A 12,861-nucleotide genomic window follows, 5' to 3' on the forward strand; every position below is an offset into this window, starting at 1 on the left:
CCATCTTTTTTGATCAACATGGACATGAGTCTTCTTCATTCGTTAAAATGGTTCCATGTATTGTATAGACTCTTCAGAATGGCAAGCTTTATTGTAAAACAGATTTAAATCTGCAAGTGTGGTCGTGGTGGCCAAGGTGTCTCTCTCCAGAAAGCACTATACTGCCATCTATTCTGTTTGAAGGATGTGAGCCCAGGCCTGCAAGGCTATCTACATTACTAGGCCATCTCAACAGGGCAACTTGTGAAAGATTAATATAGCCTAAAGGGGGCAGAACCCCAGGTACCCTGTAGTAGGAGCAGGATGGGCAGCAAAATAAAAGTATTTTAGGTGGGTTATAGCTGAAAAACAGCCAATTTGACAACTGGGCTGAACAGAACAACCATATGGAATCATGCAATAGTGCACTAATTAAATGGCAAGTTACCATGATCAATTGAGTGGTAAGAAGGAATATCAAGAACCTATGTATGAAATGATTACAAATAGTATTGTACTGTAATAAAATGATCACAAATCTAGTGAGCTCTCTCTAGGATCACAAAAAAAGAAGTGACCCCATGTTTGGAGTGAGGTTGTAATGCTGTGTAGCATTTCTCTCCAGGATGACAAGGCCACTGCAGTGCCAACACAGAGCAGCTGTGGTCACCTGTTTGATAACTTTGATGCATGTAAACAATTGACATTGCCTCACAGAGAGATAAGAGAGGTTCATGAAGTTGGTAAAGCCCCTTGCAGAGATTACATAGGTGGTAGACAGGTGCTATGTGGTGGGATTGGGAGGGGACTGTCCATTTGCTCTGCTGCCTGAGGATCAGCAGGGAACTTTTTGGTGAAAGCTGCCCTTGAATCATACATGCTCTTGCAAGTGACTCCAAGAAATGTATTGGTTCATCAACCTGTGTACATTGTCTGTGGCCTATTGGTACCCTCTGAATCTGAGCTGCATAGACATAGTTTCTTATGGCTTCCCATAAACTTCATGAGACTGGCATAGTAGGAATAAATCAACCTTTGTTTCATTCCTTATTGAGTCCTGTGCAACATTTCACACTTCTGAATCTTGTATGTTCCATCACATGGTGAGATTTCTGCTCTCACACCTCTACTGTAGAGGAAGGAAATAGAAGCTTACAGATTTAAACATCTTCATGAAATCACAAAACCCATGCAGATATCCCTGGGTGTTTCCTCCTAATTTTCCCCATGGTTCTCCACACAAAATTTGGATTATCAGAATTAGGTGAACTCAAGAGAACAAAAGGTTGACTCTAGGAGTAGAGCTCTTGAGTTTCCTTTTGTGACTGAGATGTTTCCTATCAGAAGAAGCAATCTTAGATAGTTACCAGGCTAGACCTCACCTCAGTTCTGTCATATCCTGAACTGCACAATGGTGTTTGTAGTCCAGCTATCCAACCAGACACATTTTTTTCAGACTGAGGGCATTGCATGTACCCTTCTGTGCCTCTCTGTTCTAAGACATAAAGCCTTCTTATTTATTTTTAATTTTTGTTGCACCATACTTGTGTCTGTGGTTCTTCAGAGGAGAAAGAAGATTCACATCCTGAGATTCCATTTGGAAAACACCCTGCTTTATCATCATATGCCTTGTTGTACAGATGCCAGGAAGCAGCATGGTTTTTTTTTTTCTTTTTTCCGGAGCTGAGGACCGAACCCAGGGCCTTGCGCTTGCTAGGCAAGCGCTCTACCACTGAGCTAAATCCCCAACCCCAGATGCCAGGAAGAAATGAAGAAGGAATAGACAATAGAGCAGCAAAAGTACATAAAAAATATTCCTTACAAATTTCATTAACATAACTGTGGTATAAAAGTATAATTCTTCAAGGAGAAGGAGCCTTATCTTTTATAGGATTTCCAGCAAACTTTAAGAAAAAAAGAGAGACATGCTACATAGGTAGAAATTCCATTAGGTGTCACAGTTAACCACTCCCAAAGTTTTTAGTTCTTTATGGTAACATTGTACTTGGCCCTGCCTTCAGGAGTCAGAGTGAGATACCAGTATTTTTGTGTTTTGTTATGTACTCACTCATAGATGGATACTAGATGTAAAGCAAAGGATGACTAGACTGCTAATCACAACTCCAGGGAGGCTACCTAGTAAAGAGGACCCCAAGAAAGACACGGATTGCACAATGACAGAGAAATGGATGAGATCTACATGAGAAAACTGGACGTGATGGGGGGTAATGAAGGGCAAGGGTCGAGGGAAAGAGAGCTTAGGGAAGCAGGAGATCCCAGCTGGTTCAAGAACAGAGAGGGAGAACAAGGAAAGAGAGACCATGATAAACGAAGGCCTCATGGGAATAGGAAGAAGCAAAGTGCTAGAGAGGTCCCCAGAAAAAGAAAAAGAAAAAGAAAATAAATTACTGTGTTTTGTGTGTTCAGGTCAAGTTGAGCCTCTCTAAGTTATTCCATATCCTGTAAAACAGTGGTTTTTCAGAATGCACTTTATCTTGAGAGATTGCTTTACACAAGCAGATTTTGACTCAGTTTTGAGGATGATTGTGTACCTGGGTGGACACATTTGTGGTACCATTTCTCCAGTATGATGGAAGAAGCACAGACTGATGAATAACATTGCTGGTTGCAGAAAGAGTGCCAGGCTATACATTTCTGAGAGTGATTTGGGATTGTAAGGGCATATGGGCATATTACAATCTTATTAAAGTAACAAGGTCCCCAAACTTTCTGGACACACCAGATGAAGGAAAGGATGGAACTCCAGAACCAGGACACAATAAAGAGGCAGGCAATGGCACTACAGGGGTGATAGTCTGCCTTGACTTGTTGTGGTAATGGGAGTCTTGAGAGGGCACTAGAACTGAAAGAAGGCCAAACAATAAACAGCCATATGGGCTTGTCAATGTCCAGCCCAGATATTGGTGCGAGCTGACATGTACTGTCATGAATGAAGACTGACCATGTATCTCTCTTGCAGCTCCCTGTCTTCCTTTTCCCCTCTCATTATAGCTGTCAGTGTCTTGTAGTTTAAAATATCCAATCACAGTGTATATAGCAATATACAGGAGAAGGGAACCAAAGTCTTATAAAACATTTCATTTTATGTATTGTTTTTATTTTTTTATCTCAACAGATATAAAAAAATTGGAATAACCTCCTGTGTTCTATCAGACCACCATGGTTTAAAGTTAGATTTCAACAACAAAAATTACAGAAAGCCTACAATATAATGGAGACTTAATAATGCTCAGCTGAATCACCAATGAGCCAAGGAAGAAATAAAGAAATTAAAGATTTCTTAGTGATCAATGAAAATGAATATACCACATACCCAGACTTATGGGACGCTATGAAAGCAGTGCTAAAAGGAAAATTCATAGCACTAAGTGCCCACATAAAGAAGTTGGAGAAATCTCACACTAGTGACTTAACAGCACACCTGAAAGCCCTAGAACAAGAAGAAGCAAAGTCACCCAGGAGGAATAGATTCCAGGAAAAAATCAAATTGAGAGCAGAAATCAACAAAATAGAAACAAAGAGAATAATACAAAGAATCAATGAAACAAAGAGTTGATTCTTTAAGAAAATCAACAAGATAGACAAACCCTTATCCAAACTAACCAAAAGGCAGAGAGAGAGCATCCAAATTAGCAAAATAAGAAATGAAAAGGGAGACTTAACAACTAACACTGAGGAAATCCAGAAAATCATCAGGTCATACTTTAAAAACCTCTACTCCACAAAACTGGAAAATCTAAAAGAAATGGATAATTTTCTGGATAGGTACCACATACCTAAGTGCATTGTTTTTAAACTAAGTCTCTATTATTCTGTCAATAAAACTCAGGAGCCAGATACTGGGATGAAAACCTGCTAGCTCAGAGAGGCAGAGAAAGCACCTAGCTGCTTCTGTCTCAGCTGATATAACAGAAAGAGCACATTCTCCTCAAACCAAAAAGATCTCAAACTGAATGTCCCCCTCTGCTACTTCCTGTGCATAGCTCTACCCATCTTCCTGACTCCCCTTACTCTCTCTGGTGACTTCCTGTCTCCTAGTTGCTTGCTCCACCTCTTGACCTGTGGAAATTTGCTTTTATTTAATTCTGTTTAGAATAAGTGGAAAGCTCTTGGGTTAAAGGTGTGTGCTAGGGCTGAGCCACACCACAATTACAAACAGGTATTTCCAGTAAATAACACAATCAGAGGGTTCACAATGTGATAAAATATCCTAAAAATTTCCCACTTTTTATATAAAAAAAGAAAAGGTTTTAACTCTAACACAGTAAAACTATTTACAACAATGAAGCTATTTCTTCCAAGCTTCACAAAGTCCCTATTGGTTGTACTTGGCAGTCTTATGATTATGTATTTTTATTTTTATTTATTTATTTTGGTTTTTCAAGACAGGGTTTCCCTGTGTAGCTTTGCGCCTTTCCTGGAACTCACTTGGTAGCCCAGGCTGGCCTCGAATTCATAGAGATCCGCCTGGCTCTGCCTCCCAAGTGCTGGGATTAAAGGCATGTGCCACCACCACCTGGCTTGATTATGTGATATGACCAAATTTTCGTCAGTCCATATGACAAGATTTCTGGGAGGTCAGTTGTAAGTTGGAGGTAACACTTGGCCAATTTACTTTTTTCTTGGGACATGTTCTCTTGATAGTTTGTTCCCCCCACTTTTTTTTTCTTTTCAGATGTGTCACTTGTCAGGTGGTCTCTGGATCCCTTAGTTGAATGCTTTTCCTATCCTGGAAAGATTAAAGAAAATGTCCCATCCTAATTCTAGGGGGGTGAGTGTTCCATTTTGGGCAGGTATTGAATTTCCTGGGCCAAAATGATCTCGGCAAGAATTATCTTTCAATTAAAATTATTTGAAAGTTTGAAGCTAAATATATCTCAGTATGTGTGGATAAATATACCTATATTCATTCCCCTTTCTTTTTATATGTACATTCAAGATTTAAGTTTATTTATTTTTATTACATAAAGGACATTCACTTTGAATTTCAGCCTGCCTATTGCAACTGGCTTATAAATTTAAATCATTGTAATTCATATGTGCCTGCCTCTGCCTCCTAAGTATTGTCATTAAAGGAATGTTCTTCTCAAGTACTGAGATTAAGGTTGTGAACCACAACTTGGCTATGGATTCCTTATAATAGTTATTCACATAGGGTTGTCCTGGTTTAATTTGGTTCTCCATTTCCTCTTATTTTTTAGTGTTAGAGGAAACTTTCAAGTTTTTCAAATGTGTAATCTAACGTTCTTGCTGATTTATTCTGAATTTGTTTCCAGGACAGTTTTAATATTCCAGTCTTATGAGTCATATTTTCCATAATAGTGTCTACTGGAGCCCTTCAATTACCATATGCCTTCCAAGCCTGATTCCAGGTTTGTTTATGTGTGATCAGGAATTATCAAGCCTGAGATTCAAGGTCATGGTCTAACTACCACTTACAAAAGGAAACTGATTTGACACCACTTGCTTTGCCTGCCTGTGCCTGGGGAAACATCCCTGCTCTGCTGTTTCCAGGACTTCTTGGAGATAGAGCTACATATGAGGGACACATTTGTCATTTAAAAGACTCTTCATGGACTCTTCCTATGGATGTAGCCAGAAACTCAGCTCTGATCCTTATTCTTTCTTTGCACCACTTTAAAACAACATTTTAATGGGCCAGAAACAAATGCATATCTAGGAAAGGAGGGAGGCAAACTGAGGGCACACCTCTTGAGATGTGAATTATGATGCACTTAGCATTTTTAATTCAGCAATTCATTTTCAGTGCATTCTCTTTAAGGGAGGAATCACCAGTCTCCTTGAAACTTTTAGATAAAAAGATATGCCACTGAGCTCATAAATAACTTGCCCACTACCAAATTAGGGGTCAACAGTCCAGTAATTTGATTCTTTTTTTTAGTCCAATTCCTTCAATATTTCTTGAATCACCTTCATTCTCTGACATTGTTCTTCTCTCATGTGAGCAAGGTCCAGAAGCTTCACAGCATACACCATTTCTCCTGTACTCTTTTCTTTTTTCTTCTCCAGCATCACAGTCTGGGGACAGCACAGATTTGGTAGCTGACTGGGGAAAGGGTGAGGCTCTTTCTGAACTTCAGGCTCAGCTTCTCATTGACTGGCGGCTTGAAGGCAAACTTTTGCATGAGAGCAGTGAAGAAAATGAACAGCTCAGACCTGGCCAATTGTTCTCCCAGGCAAGCTCTCTTTCCTGCAGGACAAAAGCAGATGAGTCACTTTTCATCTGACTTTGGGACATCAAGGCACAGATGCCTCCAACTTCCTATTGTAAATGCCAAGCTGATCCTGGACTATGTGTTCAGGGGATTATGCCTAACATCTTCCTGATTTGGCCATTAGAAACAAAAGCTGGTATTTCCTGATCTTTGGCATAGCTATATGACTCAGATTTGTGTTTTCATTTTGCCAACCCAAGAAATTGCCGTCATCCCAGGTATTCTATTCATTGAATAATGATATGTAGAAAATAAGGCCTTGGCAAGAGACATTCTCACAACACTGGAAGCCATTGCTCTGGGACATCTCACACCATACATACATGCACAAACTGTACTTATCTGAATGTGTGTATAGCCACATGTATTTGTGTCTTCATCCATTTCTGAACCTTTCAACTCCTCAGTCTCTCTATGGAATATCTGTGTTGACATGGGTGATTGTTGATGATCTAGGACAGCCCTCGCATGCCACTGTTCTCTTCCTCACCATGTGAACATCCTCACCATGCATTCCAACAGTACTGCAGATTTCCAGTCCCTAAACTATGTTTAAGCTCCTGTTTCTGTGGATGTGTCTGCTCATTTATATGTCTGCTCATTATGTGTACACATGTTTGCATATGTGTGTGGATACCAGAGGACAACCATGGTGGTTCATCCTCAAATGCTATAATCCTTATCTATTTAAAATAGGTTCTTAACTGCCTTGCAACTTGCCAAGTAGGTCTGGCTACTGAGTCCCAAGAGACACTGAATTCAACCACTAAGATTATAAGTACATGACACCATGCTCTAAAATTTTATGTGACTTCTGGGGATCATATTGTTTTATATACTTCCATGGCAAGTGTTTTACCCAGTTAGAGGTCTTCTCTGCCACTAAGTGCTTTTTTAAAAATAATATATTTTTGACTGAACAAAGTTTTAAAAGCATCAGGAAAAAGAAATTTATAAAGACTATAACAAAATGCTTAGAACAGCATTCAGAAAAAAAACTAAGATTAATATTTTGACATATTTTGAATGTCTTCTTGGTGCCTCTACCAAAGGCATGTTAGCAAGAATGATGGTATGCCCCATTCTCTGCAGGCTAATGTTTAAAAAGCTGCATTGGGGGTTTGGGGATTTAGCTCAGTGGTAGAGCGCTTGCCTAGCAAGCGCAAGGCCCTGGGTTCGGTCCTCAGCTCTGGCAAAACAAAAACAAAAACAAAACAAACAAAAAGCTGCATTGGACTTCAAAGACATTAAACACTGTAGAATTTTCTGATGTATTCTGCTTCCACTTTGTTACATACCTAACACAGTTTGTTGAGGAAATAAATGAAAGCAGACCTAAAAAGGTGCATAGTAAACATAAAGGTGTGATGATGATGATGATGTCCTTGTATTATGTAACGTCTGTGTTTTTCACCATGTTGTTTCACTCATTTCTGTTCTCCTCATGCTCCTCCTGTTGTCTGTTATTTATAATATGGCTAACAACTCATTAAGTTCCCAAGATTTTTCTGTAAGAATCTATACACCATTACATGCAGAGTTACAGTTCAGGGTTAATGACCTGACCTGTCTGTAATCCCCTCTGATACTGTGACTAAGCCACTCCTTGTCATGAACCACAGCCTTCCTAATATGGCAATTGTGGTAGTCTGAATACAATTGGCCTCCATAAACTCATAGAGAATTGTGCTACTGAGCAGTGTGGTTTTGTTGTAGTAGGTAGTATGGCCTTGTTGGAGGAAGTGTGTCTCTGTGGAGGTGTGCTTAGAGGTTTCATATATTATCAAGTTATGCCCAGTATCTCAGACCTACTGTGGGATGTCTTTCTGTATGCTGTGAATATGTGTGGCTCCCACTGGATAATAAATAAAGCCGTTTTGGCCTATGGCCAGAAAGCTTACAGCCAGGCAGGAAATCCAAGCAGAGATGCAGGGAGAAGTGCAGAGTTGAGAGAGACATGAGTCCAATACAAAGGAGCAACAAGATGCCATCAGACTGGTAATGTCATGGCCACATGGCAATATATAGATAAATAGGAATGGATTAATTTAAGATGAATGAGTTACCTAGCAGGAAACATGCCATAGGCCATACAGTTTGTAATTAATATAAGCCTCTGAGTGATTATTTTGTAAGTGGCTGGGGGACCTCGGGACAGGGTAGGACACAGGAAAACATGTGGCTCCACAGACTACTTCAGGTTGCCTGTAGGTCAAGATGTAAGAACCCTCATCTCCTTCTTGATCACCATGTCTGTCTGTATGCTGCCTTGCTTCCCACCATAGCAACAATGGACTAAACCCCTGAAATGTAGATGATTCACCCCAATTAAATGTTTTGCCTTATAATAGTTGGTTTGATCATGGTGTATGTTCTCAGCAAAAGAAACACTAAGAAGAAAATAATTATGTGAAACAGTCTCTTTCCTACCTCTGTGCAAGGCAGGGTGTATGTGAATTAGTTGTTCAGCATGGAGCAAATGATTTAAGCTTGGCCTATGTGATGGGTAATCTTGATTACTGTGATGGTTGGATTGGAATATCCCCCATAATGTCATAAATTTGAATACTTATTCACAAGGCACTGAAACTCTTTTGAGAAGAATTAGGACATGTCACCTTCTTGAAGGAAATGTGTCACTGGAAGGGGGTTTGAGATTTCAAAAAACATACCATGCTCAATCTTTCTCTCTTTCTCTCTCTCTCTCTCTCTCTCTCTCTCTCTCTCTCCTCTCTCTCTCTGTTAATGTCTGTCTCTCTGTCTTTCTGCCTATAGATTAGAATATAAAACTCCCAGATATTGCTCCAGTGCCATATCTGTCTGCTTCTTGCCATAAGGATCATGGACTAATCCTCTGAAACTATAAGCAAGCTCCCAATTAAATGTTTTCTTTTATGAGTCACCTTGTTCATGAAGTGTCTTCATAACAGAACAGTAACCAAGTCAGTGACCATCTTGACTGAGAGATGCCTAGAAAATCAAGGTCTGTCTATGAGGTCATTTCAGACATGATTGGCATGTGGGTCATTGAAGTGAGAAGAAAGATCTGTCCTGAGCATGGTTGATAGAATCCAGTTGGCAGGCATTTGCCACTTGGCAGGCTTGACTCTTCCTGAACCCCTGTGACTGTGTTGCTGTGTTTGATCATGACTATCATATTCAAGCTCTCTCCAACTCTGCAGAGACTTTTGATTACTGAGACACAGACCTAATCATAGGTCCTTCCTATCCCCAGGCTTTCAGGTTTGTGGAATGGGAAATCACTACTTACCCACCTCTCTTCCTCTCCAACTCTCCAGAGGCCATTTTGTCAATATGTACCTGTGACTATGTAAATAAACCTAATAATATTAATATATACTGTTGGAGGTGTATGTCCAAAGATAATCCTGTCCAATGTTGGTATCAGAACTCACACTTGAGAAGAAAAATTTCTTTTTCTTTTTTTCCTTTTCCTATCCTCTCTCTTTAGTTATTTCTTTCTACTAAGGGCCTAGTTTACTGTGGGAAGTTCCACCCTTAAGCACATGGTCATGGATGTTATAACAAAGCAGGCTGATTAAGTCATAGAAACAAACATATAAGCCTATCCCCTTCACATCCTGTTCTTCACTTTCTGTCTCCAGGTTCCTCTCTTAGTTTTCTTTAGACTATGATCAGGAAGTACAAGCTAAATAAATTATTTCCTCCTTAAGTTACATTTGGTCATGGTTTTTAATCACAGAAACAGACAGCAAACTAAGAAAATTTCAATGACTGACAAAGATTGGAATTCTGGACAAATTCTTAAGATAAAATGTTTCCCCCAACATCCACCCTGGGGAGTAGATGTTTATCATAATATCAGTTAAGAATACATCTCAAGGATGCACTGTCAGAGCTCATATCTGGTCTCTCCTTGGAGACTACAGATACTCATCTGGGAGACATGAATGATTTGAGAACATTCACCCAGGCTTTGAAACTTGAATGTATGTAGTTTAGTTGTTTTCATTGTTGACAAGTACTTCATCTAAAGATTGGTTGCCAACTGTGTCACTACTGGGAGGTGGTGGAAAATTAAGCAGGTGTGCACCTGACATAGGTCACTTGCACCATGCCCTCATGGGATATCTGCAATCTGATAGCATCTTTCCCTTGCTTCTTGCCCACCATGAGATGGCTGCATTCTTCAGCTACATATTGCTAACAAACATGCATTCCTCCTAGGAAGCTGTTCATTTAGATATTGTTTCAGTGAGGGAAAGTTGACAAACATAGCCTGGTCTAAAGTTTATTTTGACTATTTCCATTTAAAAAAAGCAGAAAATGAGCTATTGTGTGAAATATGAGGGTTGAACTAGGCTATCACCAAAGGTCTTCAGTAACTTTGCCATTGTGTTGTATGTCATCAGTTGCAAATTAAGAAAGAAACTCTTTTATTTAATATTATATAATATTTGTTTCAATATAGTTATATTAATTAATATTAATTATATTAAAATATATCAAGCTGTCAATTTGTTGATCTTAACATGGATGGAAAAATAAGGAGAACATGTGAAATTATAAATTTGTTTTCTATATTTTGTGATAACATACAAATAATAATTATATAGCTGCTAATTTTTTCCTAGACAAAAGAAGCTGCCTAATATAAGAGCTCTGGGAATGTTGTCTTTGGAAAGTTCTAGATATGCTGAATGGAGGCAGCTGTGTGCCAAAAATAGGACTGTGATAGAAAAATCAGACTGCTGCTTTTTCAACCCCAGGATTTTTTCACTTTTGCCTCTTCCGGTCCTCACTGGGCATCTCCAGGTAACTGAATTTTATGCACCTTCACGAAAAAGAAATGTTGAGAGCAAAACACACACCTGTTCTCTTGCGTTGGTTTTTTGTTATACTCACTGGGACTTCACAACAATACCAAAGTCTGTAGTACATTCCTCCCCTTGAACTGGAATGGTTTAATGATTTTCTTTTTGAGACTAGGTTTCTCTGTGTAGCTTTGTGCCTTTCCTGGAACTCACTCTGTAGCCAAGGCTGGCCTTGAATTCAGAGAGATACACCAGCCTCTGACTCCCAAGTTCTAGGATTAAAGGTGTGTGCCACCACTGCCCGGTGGTTTAATGACTTTTATAGGTCACCAGAAGTCATGGGTTGACAGTTCCAGCCTGACTCTTAAAAGGCCTGTGTGCTTCTGCTCTGTTTCTTGGGATCTTAAGCAATACCATATGAAAACCCAGTATAACGTGTATGGCAGGTTAACTAAGATTAGGTAAGGCACTTATTGGACCTGAAAATCTCTGAAGATAATATACTCTTTGGAAATAATAAAGTTTGGGATAGTTGTTATTCAGCAAGATTCTAACTAACACATAGGTCATGGACTCAGGGAATCCTACAGTGGAAGGGTCTATAACTGGGGAGGTCAGTTGCCATGCATATGTAATAGAGAAAGAACTAAAATAGGACTGAAAACTTAAGCCTGATCTGCTCTGCCAAGTCTTTGGGCAAAAGGTCTTGAAAAAGAAAAAGTTCCCCTCTTAACTGGAGTTTGCTTATCATATTAAATAGATATTAATGCCTTGTTGCTACTGGATTACTAACAACTACATCACTTTTGTGATTGTTTGAGGTAATTTGTCTGGTAATAAACCCTCTAATTCAGTGAAAGAAAAACAATCCTCAGTAGCAAACAGCAGTGAGGTTCTGTGTGATCCTGTTTTCATTTTACAGCTGTGTGGATATGAGGACATTTTAAATATGATGAGACATGAAGCATTTATGGCACCACAATTTCCATCAGAGGCAAGGAGAGCTTGGGAGGTAAGAGTAGTCGGACACAGTGCCAGGTCCAGGGAACACTGGGCTCCAAATAACAGCAACCTGGATATGTGCTGAGTGGAGGTCAAACTAGAGTGGAGGTCTCTAGGGAGAAGAGGAGGAAAGGGATGAAGTAAGATACTGAACTGTTACTTCCTCATTACCACTCACCAATTGAGAATGGCAGAAAAGACTCTCTCTTCTTAAACTGTCCATTCTCCAAAAAGTGCTCTGGATTGAAGGTGTCTGGAGTGGTCCACTCTTTGGGGTCCCTGTGCAGAGCAGTCAAATTGGTCAGGACCATGGTTCCCTAAGGAAGACAGCCAAGAGTCAAGGCTTGATATATGGAACAGACCCAGACAAAGGATGGCGGTTCCTAAGCTCCCATTACTCTTTACACCCTCAGCTCTTTGAAAAATCCAGTCCTTAAGTAAAGATCAATAATGTATTTTGTGTCCTTAGGATATTATAGTGCATTAGTCTGCTATTTATTACAAAATTCTGGTCTGTGGAAAGGGAGGCAACATGTGACCATCCATGGGAAGATGATTGGACATTGGGTGAACAATCATCAACCCAGCTCCTTCCTACAGTGAGGACCATGGAAGGTCTGCAAAAGAAATGATGAGTCTTCCATCATTGTTTTTCTATTCTTAGATCTCAGTGTGGAGGCCTGTGAACCCAGTCCCTCAGCATGGTTAGGAACACATCAAAGAAACAGAGTAAGGAAGCCCAGTCCATCAAGCTCCCTGGCATGGTGCCTGTACTTCCCAGAGTGCATCTAAAGGCTCACTGACTCATCCTATCCTTCTGTAGTGGG

General features: G+C 39.8%; 1 pseudogene; it reads right to left on the bottom strand.

The window, feature by feature from the left end:
- Window positions 1-6,032: 6,032 nt before the first annotated feature.
- LOC118577929 overlaps window positions 6,033-12,861 on the bottom strand; it is a 49,585-nt pseudogene continuing 42,756 nt past the window's right edge.

The sequence above is a fragment of the Onychomys torridus genome, chromosome 2 (genome assembly GCF_903995425.1).
Source record: "Onychomys torridus chromosome 2, mOncTor1.1, whole genome shotgun sequence".
Lineage (NCBI taxonomy): Eukaryota > Metazoa > Chordata > Mammalia > Rodentia > Cricetidae > Onychomys > Onychomys torridus.